This window comes from Jaculus jaculus, chromosome 1 (genome assembly GCF_020740685.1).
Source record: "Jaculus jaculus isolate mJacJac1 chromosome 1, mJacJac1.mat.Y.cur, whole genome shotgun sequence".
Taxonomy (NCBI): Eukaryota; Metazoa; Chordata; class Mammalia; order Rodentia; family Dipodidae; genus Jaculus; species Jaculus jaculus.
The window spans coordinates 302,924,514-302,936,331 of record NC_059102.1 but is presented as its reverse complement, the minus strand read 5'-3'; the positions used below and the strand labels follow the sequence as shown (position 1 = coordinate 302,936,331).

Genomic DNA, 11,818 nt, shown 5'->3' with positions numbered 1-11,818 from the left:
ATGTAGATGACTACCCCCTGGGTTTTACCTGGGAGCAGCCTTTTTAATATTTTATTTAAAACAGCATAGGTTTGACACTTTTGTACTGATAACAACAATGTTAATATTTCTGGGATCTCAGAAGATTCATATTCTTTTTTATACTCAGAATTATTTTATTTACTTAAAGCTTATAAACAGATAAAATTGAATGATAGTCTATATATGCACAACTTGATGGTAAAACTATGAAAAGAAGTAAAACATTGATTAACACAAAGTTTGCATATTCTTTATAGCCAATACGGTATTGGCTCTGGAACTCCAGCTAAGCCAGCCTCAGATTTCTCCAGTTTATTCTGTGCATCAGTCTGTGTAACAGTCCCACTCATGTTGGTCTCCAAGACCATTTCCCTCATCACCATTTCTGCAAGAATGTTGTCTACATGGAATATTAAATCCAGTTCACAGACATTTTCAAAACATTTGTCTAATGTTTCCACAAACACTTGAATTTGATCTAAAATGCCAAGTTGCATAGTATGAATAAGTCAGTTTGCTGTCAGAACCTTCAATTAATAACCTTCCTTCTAGGAAGTTACATTCTCATCTCTCTTAGGTACCAGATGGAAAGTCTCCTTGATGATTTGCTGTTGCATATTTTCACTGTAGGTCTAGTGGAACTTGACACTGTGGCTTCCTGTGGTTGTTGTAGATGAGGATCTTCTTTTTCATGGCTGTACTCTGATGACTGGGTGGGCATGCTGGGGGCCAGGGTGTGGGCAAGCATGTGAGCCTCCCTTCCTGATCTTGCTGGTGATCCTTCCCCACCCGCCCCTCGTCAATATGCTTCATCTTAAAAGGGTTATTATTTTTTTTTAACAACAATTGTGGGGGAATTTTGAAATATTTGCCATAAGTTGTTCAGATAATTTTATGATTTTTATAATTAATCAGATATTCTCACTTGTTTAAACATTGTACTGCATTAATCATTATTAGTTAAGTAAACCAGAAGTATCCAAATCCTGTGCTTGAATATACTACAGTTCTAGGAGGTCCAAAGTTTCTGTGGCTGTTCTTGCCTTCCTGTCCTTGCTCCCTGCCTTCTCCACAAGCTTTTGCTTTTTCTAGTATATATAATCTCCTAATGTAAGTTTCTACATCAGGATGACTTCCCTTCTTTGTTTTCACAAGGCATTTCCAATCACACCACACTCTTTAATCACAATTCTTCCTGACAGGTTTTTGATTGCATCCAAATTTGCAGTCTGGGCCTGGCAAATCTAATTTATGTGTCTATTACAGCAGTTCTCCACAAAACCTCTTTTATACCCTTAGAGTTTTTGTTTTCATAGATTTTATTTTTCATATTTCCAACTAGAAATCAAAACCTGCAAATTAAAAATGCTTGCAGTTTTTTAAAAATGTTACGAAGACTCTTACATGTTATCATGGCATCTAAAATTAGAGTTTTCCAGTTTAAAAATTAGTGAGATAAGTAATAGTATGGTACATATTTTTTAGATATTTTAAAAGTTTTATTCTCTTATCAATTTCAGGGACACAGCAGTTCCTTACTTATTATGGTCATCATGTTATATAATAAAGCTTCTTCTTAATTAGCATCTTAGAACTTACCTACCAAATTTTTTGTCCTTTAGCCAATAAGCATTCTATTATCTACCTGTATTTGATTATCCCACATATTTATAAGAGCATGTTGCATTTGTCTTTATTTATCTTATTTCATATGGTTTCCATTATTTTAAGGATGTATACTATCCTTTATATATTTGTATCATATTTCCTTTATCCATAATGGATATTTATTCCCACTTATGGTGGCCTGAAAATTTGAGATCAGTGTACCTGTAGACTTTCTATCTGGTGATGCTTGCTTCTTGGTTCATATATGGCACCTTCTGCTTTGTCATCACATAGTGAGGAAACAAGTATTGCTTGGGGTTGCTTTCATAAATCCTGACAATCTAATCACTTGTCAAAGGCTTCACTTCCAGTATTATTACATTGGAGATTGGGCCTCAGCATAAGAATTTTGAAGGACAGAAACATTCAGACTACTGTCTTGTGTCAGTTCTAAGTTTAAGGTTCAGGAGTTACCAAGACCACAGAGACCACTCTGAGGCAAAGATAGAAGCTTCTATTCAGGAAAAACACAAGCTGCTGGGACTGATTCTCAAGAACGGAACAGTCAATTTGGGATTACAGATAGTGGGCTTTATAGAGCTCTTCGGCTCGGGGAATGTGAGGAAGGGGGAAGTAAAGAAAAGGTTTCTTTAGTAGAGATCTAAGATAGCCAGGGTGTGACACCAGAACAGTAACCTGGTGTCCTGAGAAATAAGGGGGCAAGAAACCTAGACCTGGGGCATTGTTAGGCAAGGAAGGGATGAGGGCTGGGTGTTTCCTTGAGGAATGTGGATGACCAACTTCTTTGTGTCTCTGTTGCCCTCCTGTTGTCCTTGGTGATTCCATTTTGTCCTGACCTAACTCTAAGAAGCCCTGATTGCTGCTATCCTGAGATTTTTATTTTTTTAGTTAGGTATGTCACAGGATTTTTTTAAACCACGTGTTTCTTTCTTCTTTCCTTTTGAAAAAGGAAGCTCAAATTCAGTGGCATCCTTCTCTGCATTTATATCCATGTCTACTCAAGAAATTAGAGGCTTCAAATCCTACACTTGATGACAAGACTTTAGTCAGACATTTCCCTCACCTTTGAGCTGCAATTAGGTGTTCTCTGAGCTTTGTTGAGAACATACCTATACTCTATCAGAATATACTTTTGTATTTACCTCTGCTTAATATAAATTCATTTATAGCTATATATATATGTGTGTGTGTGTGTGTGTGTGTATGTGTGTGTGTGTACTAGTATTCTCATATGTATACATATTTATGAGATATATACCCTTGAAATTATAAGATACATAACAAATTAATAAAAAGAGAAAATTCTAGCTTTTAGTAAAGGAGAAGTCACCTAAGAATACATAGGAATACATTTGTAGAAAAGGAAAGATGTTTTTGTTGTTGCTTTTGTTTTTTGAGGTAGGGTTTCACTCTAGCCCAGGCTGACCTGGAATTCACTCTGTATTCTCAGGGTGGCCTTGAACTCACAGCAATCCTCCTACCTCTGCCTCCCGAGTGCTGGGATTAAAGGCGTGAGCCACCATGCCCAGCACAGGAAAGATTTTAAATGACTGTTTGTAAAAGACCATTTGAGGGATGGAGAGATGGCTTTGTGGCTAAGGCATTTGCCAGTTCAATTCTCCAGGACCCACGTAAGCCAGATGCACAAGGTGGTGCATGTGTCGGGTTCATTTGCAGTGGTTGGAGGCTGTGACATGCCCATTCTCTGCCTCTCTCTCTGTCTCTTTCTTTCTCTCTCAAATAAATAAATGAAATAAAGTATATTTAAAAGACTTTGAGAAGTTTGGTGACCTGTCTCTGGCCAGCTATGACTCAGAAGGGTGCCAAATGGCCTCAGGCCTGCTACTTTTGCGTAGGAAGTTGGAGTTCTCTCACATACACTTAGAACCAATCATCTCAAAAGTCACAGTATGCTATTGGCCCTTACATCTCACCCCATCCTAAAATCCCCACCCTCGTTCTTAAAGCTATATAAGCACCTGCCTGTTACAATAAAGTGAGTTCCTGCTTTAAAAAAAAAAAAAAAAGACTTTGAGAAATGTGAACTTGATTGTGAGGTCAGAAGAAAAGATTGCATGGAATTCTCAGCAGAAGCATGGATTAGAGACTTTTTAGTAGTACTTAGCATCCTGAAATGAGCATAAAGCATATTAAGACAATAAAAAAGATAAGCCAGAAAATATCCAAGGTTGAAAACATAAGTACACATAACGCTCTTGATATATTTGAAATGGTTACAAGAAGCTAGGTAGAAAGGTTCAAGAAAACCAAAGGTTCTGATGAATTAAAGAGAAATTATAATGTATTTTTACTTAGAACAAGGAATCAGAAGAAGACAGACACCAGTTAGTGTTCATAATCTGGGTTATCAATCTGTTCATAGTGATCAGGATGGTAGTGATGGTAAGTGGTGTGATGGGTAGAAATGAGATCACTGAAGCTCAACAAGTGTTAGTGGCCAAATGGCTGTTAAGGTCACCTTAGAGGACAATGAATAAGTCAGCTGCTAACTTCTAAATCATTAATAAAAGTAAAATTTTCCATAGAGAAGTATTTGAAGATTGGGACAAGATTTATGGAAATTTTATGTACAATTTAAAAAAGAAGTTGGTTGGATATTGTTCTGTAATTATCAGAGGTGAGCTGAAGAGTGAGTTATGGAAGAAGGAAAAAGTTGCATTTGGGAGATTGAGAGAGATTAGGATGAGAAGATAAAGAATCAACCAAGGGAAACTTGAAAGATCCAGGAGCATTATCTTATTTTTTCTGAGGGCCAATTGTGTAGTGACCTGGGATGATGATACATATTAACTCAGGCTGTATGACAAATGTAAATGACAGAGAAAAAAAGAAATGAGAGTACACTGCAGGTGTTCCTTAGTGACCTTGACTTACAGGTTTTTGTTGTTCAAGACACTAGACCCCGGTTTGTAGATGGAATGGGAGTTTGCTGTGAAGAGCCTAGGCAAGTCTTTTTTCATTGGGTCTGAGCTTCTCACCAAGAATAGCCATTCCAGTGCTGAGTAAATGAATTTATAAATGTTGCCTTTTTGAAAATCAACTCATAAATATTTGTTAAATTTGAAGCATACTGGTGTTATAAGACTGCAAGCCAGGAAGTTTATGATTTAACCTTTTGAACTAATTTGCCACCTTCCCATAGCATTTATATTGTGTGTGTGCATATGTGCATGTGTATGTGTTTGCCATTCTAGATTTATCATGTTTCTTCGAGGTTTTACCCATTGATCTTTTTTTCCAGATCAGGATGCTTCTTTCATTTCCTTTTGTGTCTTAGTTTATAATCTGTTCTAATAAAATAGTATTGCTTATGAAGTTCTTTGCTCTTTACCATTAACCTCATCTTTAGGAAAATATCCTTCTTTTATCTATTTCCTAATATTCCTATCTGTTATCCAGTGTTTTTTTATTTTAATCTCTGTTTATAACTTACTTAGTTCAGTCATTTCTTTCTGTCTACCCACCTACCGGTTTTCTAATGAGGGCCAGTGCTCTGAAGAAGGGCTTTGACTGGGAAGGTCAGGGGCTGCTAAGCCCCATTAGGTGTCCACCTATGCTTGGGTTTACACACTCCAGTCCTGGTGTGAGGTGCTGTTTTCTAATATGCATAAAGATACTTTGTGAACATTCAGAGTGACAACTAACTAGTCATCTGTGAGAAGTTCAAGCCCTTATATATAATATTTAATGACTAACAATGAGAAGAAACATTAACCAGTAATGAGCTCAACATTGTGCTGAATGCATCAATGATTATTTTATTTCTTTCTCAGAATAATCCCATAAGGCATTTCCTGTAATCACAGTTAACTTTGAGAGTGGAGAGCTTCTAATGCAGTTTTTGTCATTTAGATCAGTTGAATAAATTTTGTGTACTCACTAAATTTGTTAAATATAATAGGAATGATAATTTCCCAAAGATTGCTTCTGGTATTCAAAACACTTAAAAAATGTGGGATTGGGGGAGATGGCTCAACAGTTAAAAGTACTTCTCTGCAAAGCCTAACAAACTGTGTTCCATTCCATAGCTATCCATGTAAAGCTGGTGGGCATTTGTGTGCAGCCACAAGTGATCATAGTGCTCGCGTAGGAAACACTGTAAGGTTAAATAGCCCCAGTAATGGCAAATCTAGCATTTGAACCCAAAGATTTGAAGTCTGAGTTTTAAAACTTTTAGATACTATACATTTATATTATGGTTCTATGCTTAAGTGTTAATTCACAGTTCTTTTAATATGTAAAGGTAATGAATGAATTATTCCAACAGGAATAATTTCCAGCAGGAATAATCCCTGCAGTTTTACCAGTGGTTAAGTTCTCTCAAACAGATACAGATAATGTCTCAGAGGAGTGTAACTTGCTCTCATCTTTCAGATATTGTGGGGATGCAATCTGATATTATTAGATTTTTAATTTCCCAACTCTAGTTGTGTATTTAAGTTAAAAACAAAATGAAACTAGCTACCAAACAACAACAAAACCTGGGACTACAAAGTGAGTTCCCAGTCAGCCTTGGCTTGAGTGAGACCTTACCTTAAAAAACTTTTTTTAAAGGCACCAAAACAAAAAATAATGCCAGGACCTGAGATTTTGATTACTTGAGATGCTGACTTTGCAGTTAAATACCTCTCCACATGTTTCTACTTAGTGACCATAACACGTAGAACTCTCTGTGTACTGTTTTTCCTTCAGCCTGAGCATTAACCAGATCTTTATCTGTACCTCTCAAGAAGACAGTGCTTACATTGTGCTCCCTGAGAAAGGCACTCCAGGAGGAAGAGGGCCTCCTGCTCTTGGCAGTCTGTTATGCAAATAAGCAGGTTCAATAATTACTAATAAGGAAAATTTCAATTAAGTAAGTAGCCTTCTATGCATTGCTCTTCCATTCCAAAATACAGTGACAGCCTTGATAGTATCTACTTAAAGTAGGTCAGGTGTATGTAAATGCAAAACAGTAGGCAAGGTTTGAAAGAGCCTAAGAAGTGTGTCAGGCACCGTGTATGGCATTAAAATTTGCTTTGTGTTGCAGAACTAAAATAATATGGAAGAGTGGGTATAACTAAAGGGCATTTCAGCATTGCTGATTATGGAAGTAATACAGCAAACATGTCTTTGTTAAGCAGAATATAAAAATATTCATGTTTATGGAAAGAAATGCCTCATTGAGTAGCATTAGAATAAAGAATACATGGAATACCTATTGAGTCCCTTTTTGACATGACCAACATATATTGCCAACTGTGCTTAGGTTCCATACATGTTAATTAATCTTCAGTGATGTAAAGTAGCTGGGTTTTAATAGCATTTTGATTTCAAGCCCATTGAAGTGGCTTTAAGCTGTCGGCACCATTGTGTATACCTTATTGTGGTGAATATCAGAATAGCAGTTAATTATAGTAGTACCATTTCTGTTCGTCACCTCATTATCTCTGTCTTGCACTATTATTTTCTTCTGCTACTGGCTATACAGCATCAGGCCTGGCACCAGTGAAGTGTGAACACAATGCCAACACTGCATTCAGCTCGAGAATAGAAAGGCAGATGGCAGATTTTACTATTTATAGTTGGAGCCAATCTGCCTGAGGTGAGACCTGCTGAAATGGTTTTTATCAAGAATTCTTTCATTTATTAAAGGGATGAGGAAATGAAAGCCAAGGAAAAGGCGTTAGTTCTCAAGACTCAGAGCAAAATCTTGCTATGGATTGCAAAGCAAATTGAAGTATTGATTAGGTATTTATAAACTGGAAATTGATATATTTTTCATTTTATCCTCAAAATGAAAACCTCAGGCCAGCAGCTACTTAGTGACAGAACTTGAGGAATTTCTTGTTCAGTGAGTGATGTATTTCCATAGCAACTGATGCAGATTTACTTATTATGTTAAGGACTAATTTAATATTATCATATACATTTAAACTAAAATTAGTTTTGGCTTTCTTGCTAATCACTTCCTGCCTGCCATGGAAAGAACACACAGCAATTCTGCTTTATATTTGATTCTATTTTTAAAAAGGATTCATTATTCAAAACTCTGGTAAATATATTATAATATAAATTAGTATGATGAAATAAATTGTGTGTTCAAAATTTAAATGGCACATTAGTTATCTGGGCTTTCTTATGCTTTAGGCATCTGATTTAAAAAGTGATTTAATCTTAACAAAATGAGTTGATGATTAAAATTTTCTATTAAAGATCTTAAGTGGTCCAGGTAATCTGAAATATAACCCCAGTGAGTTATGAAAGCAGCTAAAACTCATGTTACCTAGAGAAATAACTATGTTATATGCTGATCAAATTAATTTGATCCAATCATAGTAAGAAATGAAAAATATTTTGATTGGTTATATGGAATTTAGTATATAACTTAGTCACAAATCTAAATTATGATACAACATCTGTTCATTTTAAATTATGGTAAAATATCTGCCATATGAGTTTATTGGGTTTTATTTAGTAGTACAGTAATCAGATTATTTGCATTTTTCACTTGTGTACAGCTTGTACTTTGATATATTAGAAGACATTTATAGAAAGCTAGGTTTGGAAGAGGACAGATAACACCCTAGACTGAGAAATTAGACTTCTTGCTTTGTTAACTTTATATTCATTCTTAAAATAAAGCCAAAAATAATATGACTTGTGGTTACACACAGAAGATTAAACTCCACAGATCATTTCCAAAAGCACTTCCAAATGGAAAGCATTGTACTTCCAAATACTCATTCACAAAAGGCAGAGGAGAATGCTCAGTTGTAAATTTGCAGTGAAAAAGGCCAGGTTCATATGTGATCATCTAATAACTCAGAAATTTGAAACAGTAGTACATTCTAGAAATAAGAGTTAAAATGGAGTTTCAATAGGAGAACCGATTTTTTTTTTAAATTTTTTATTTATTTATTTGAGAGCGACAGACACAGACAGAAAGACAGATAGAGGGAGAGAGAGAGAATGGGCGCACCAGGACTTCCAGCCTCTGCAAACAAACTCCAGACGTGTGCGCCCCCTTGTGCATCTGGCTATCGTGGGACCTGGGGAACCGAGCCTTGAACCGGGGTCCTTAGGCTTCACAGGCAAGCGCTTAACTGCTAAGCCATCTCTCCAGCCAAGGAGAACTGATTTTAATGTCTACTTGAGAAACAACTGGCTTCCAAACTATGATCATACTCATTACACACAGGGCTACAGTGCCCCTCCTATTAATATGCCAGCATCGTTGAGGTAAGAGATTAGAAGTTTTCTCTAGCAAATCTAAGAAATTGAAGAAAGATCTGCAGATGTTTTGGGCATTCCCCAAGGAAGTAGATCAAAATTTATAAAGAAATAAATGCATGGAAGTGGGTTTCCTTCCATCTATAGAATTCAGTTATATCATTTCTGATAGTCTCTCACTCACTCTCTCTCTTTCTCTGTGTGAATTAAGATAAATCTCTTTCTCTCTCAATCTCTCTCTCTCTCTCTCTCTCTCTGAGAGAGAGAGAGAGAGAGAGATTGAGAGAGAGAGGAGAAAGGAGATATATATATATATATTTATTTGAAAGGTTTTAAATATCTTAATTTAATTCCTTATTTCTAGGATATTCCAGTTTTTAAGTATTTCACCAGATTATATTTTGGGGTTTTAATGGTGTTTATGTGATTCTAGATATTGAACCTTGTGTGATTGCTTTCTTGAATGAAATTATGCATAGATGTCACTTCCTTTTTATTTGCTAATACTTTCAAGTGCCACTATCCTGCTGAGAACACTCAGCATTTACTCTAAAAATCCCACAACTCTTACAGTTAGGCTCATTATAGTTCAATAAACCTTTAATTTTCAAAATTAATATTTGCATTTATTCTCATGAAAAGTATTACTACCTCTTTCTTCCATTACATATGTCAAAATTAAAATAAACCAAGTGTAAGTTTACTGAAAGACAGTTCCAATTACTAGGTTTCTTCTTAATATCACAGTATCAGGGTGATCCAGAAACTGCAAGTCTAGTGTATGAGGATCTCTGGAGCTGCATGCTCTGCACAGAGAAGGTGCTAAATAAGCAATGACTGCTTGTGGTTTAAACTGCAGGAGCTGCATGGTAGCCAGCATGCAGAGATGTCCAATTAGGTGGTGACTGGTTTGCCAGCAAAAGTTTGTCTTCAGCCTGGATAGTTACTACTAGAGGTCATTGGAAGATGTAGTCAGTATTTATTAGGTGTTAGAATCCTTTCTGAACAAGTGAAATATCTAGATCAGTGGGAAAATCTTGGATTGTTTATGTTTATAAATTTACACTTCTCCATTTCCCAACTTAGTCAACTTTCTTTTCCTAAAAATTGTATTTAGGGAAAATGATTCATTTTATAAAGCATGTAGATTAAGCAGTAATTACCAAGGAAAAAATTCATTATGGTTATGTATAATGCTGTGATTATAGGCTTCCATCTTCCAGAATTGCTTCTTAGTGGCATGTTGTTGATATCATAGTGATGAGCCTTGTAAAAATACTTCTTAGAAAAACAAACCTTTCTAGTTCCCTAGAACAGTACCTGCACATAGTAGTCAGTTTGTAAATATTAATTAGATACATGCTATTGCATAATTCCGATGGAATTCATAAATTATAAAGTGATATGTAAGTATGTTTTCTATAAAAAAAAGTCTTAGTCTTACATTACCTCAGGCTTTTACCCTAATACTTTTTTTCCCTTTGCAAATATCCTTTCATCGGTATAGTAATTATTGATGAGGTCTGTACTTGGAGAATGTGTTCACAATGAATAGTAACAGGGTTGGGGGCACTCTGGATATTTGAGGTTTGGCCCCTTTTAATTATATAACATCTTTTTCTTAAAGGACGAGTTTTAGAATAAAAAATTCTGAAGCAAAAATAATTTCAACTTTCTGCAACTCTGTGTGTGTGTGCATGTGTATGTGTGTGCAAAAGACTGTAAGACAGAGGACACATTGGTGATAGATTGGTAAATGAATTAGGAAAAAAAGTAAGCCTTTTCTTTCCTGTAGGATGAATTATACTTTTTACATTTTTAAAAAATTGGTTTTTATCAAAAGAAGAAGCAATAGAATTAATAAAGAGTAACTTTTAGATTAAAGTAATGGTTGCTTTGGGTTAATTGCCTGCATCAGTGATTAGAGGGAAAAATCCATCTTTGAAATAGGATGTATATCATGTTACAGTAAGGGCTGGAGAGATAACTCAGTAGTTTAGGTGCTTGCCTGCAAAGCCTGACCCAAGATTGATTCCCCAGTACTCATATAAAGCCAGATGCACAAAATAGTGCATGCATCTGGAGTTTGGAGTCTGCAGTGGCTAGAGGCCCTGATGTGCCCATTCTTTCTGTCTCTCCCACTGTCTGCCTGAAAAAAAATAAATTAAAATTAAAATAATGTTATAATATTTATTGTAACTTAGGAAATTTTACAACACTTAGCAATATTAGAGAAATATTATTATTTATTTTCACAAAAAGACAGTCTGTGTGACAGTTTAATATGATTTCATCCTAGACCTCCTAGATTACTTTTATATTAAATTACTATAAAGGTTATCTTTAGCTATTGAAGGTTTATTTTACCTTTCAAACAATTGTTTTTGGAAATATAGGGTAAAAATTGTTTTAAAAGCCTGAGATTTTAAAATATATATATATATATATATGTATGTATGTCATAGGTATATATTGCTGTTTCTGAAGTTTTTGTTTCACTTAAGAAGCCAGCAGTCTCGTTTATTGTTTTTTTAAAGTAGTGATATGCTATCCACTCACCAAACTAAAGATAGTTTCATAAATGTCTTTTCAGCTGAACTTTTGTATTCTGCCAGTTTTTCTATGACTTAGATGAAGTTTCAATTAAAAATAGACTAAACTTACATGTGGGTGGCAGTTGTATGAGTTGCTATGACAGTTCATATTAAGAGGTTGAATCAAGTACAAAGTAGCTTAACAAAATTTGAGAATAGAGAGCTGTATTAGTTCTAGTGATCACTCTTCTTTAACCTGGGCTGAATGTTAAGTGACATGCTTTTCTCTCAGAAGACAGGCCTTACCTGGAGGAACTTGTGGAGATTGGTGGCATACATTTATTGCTTCTAAGAGCCCTTCTTTCTAAGAAATACCCATCTTGCCACTCACTTGTAGTTAT

General features: G+C 35.4%; 1 protein-coding gene and 1 pseudogene across 5 annotated transcripts in view; one reads left to right on the top strand and one right to left on the bottom strand.

The window, feature by feature from the left end:
* Positions 1 to 11,818, top strand: part of Rabgap1l (RAB GTPase activating protein 1 like) — a 682,536-nt gene that overhangs the window by 309,719 nt on the left and 360,999 nt on the right. The window lies entirely within an intron of this gene.
* LOC105944019 lies at positions 250 to 714 on the bottom strand (annotated as a pseudogene).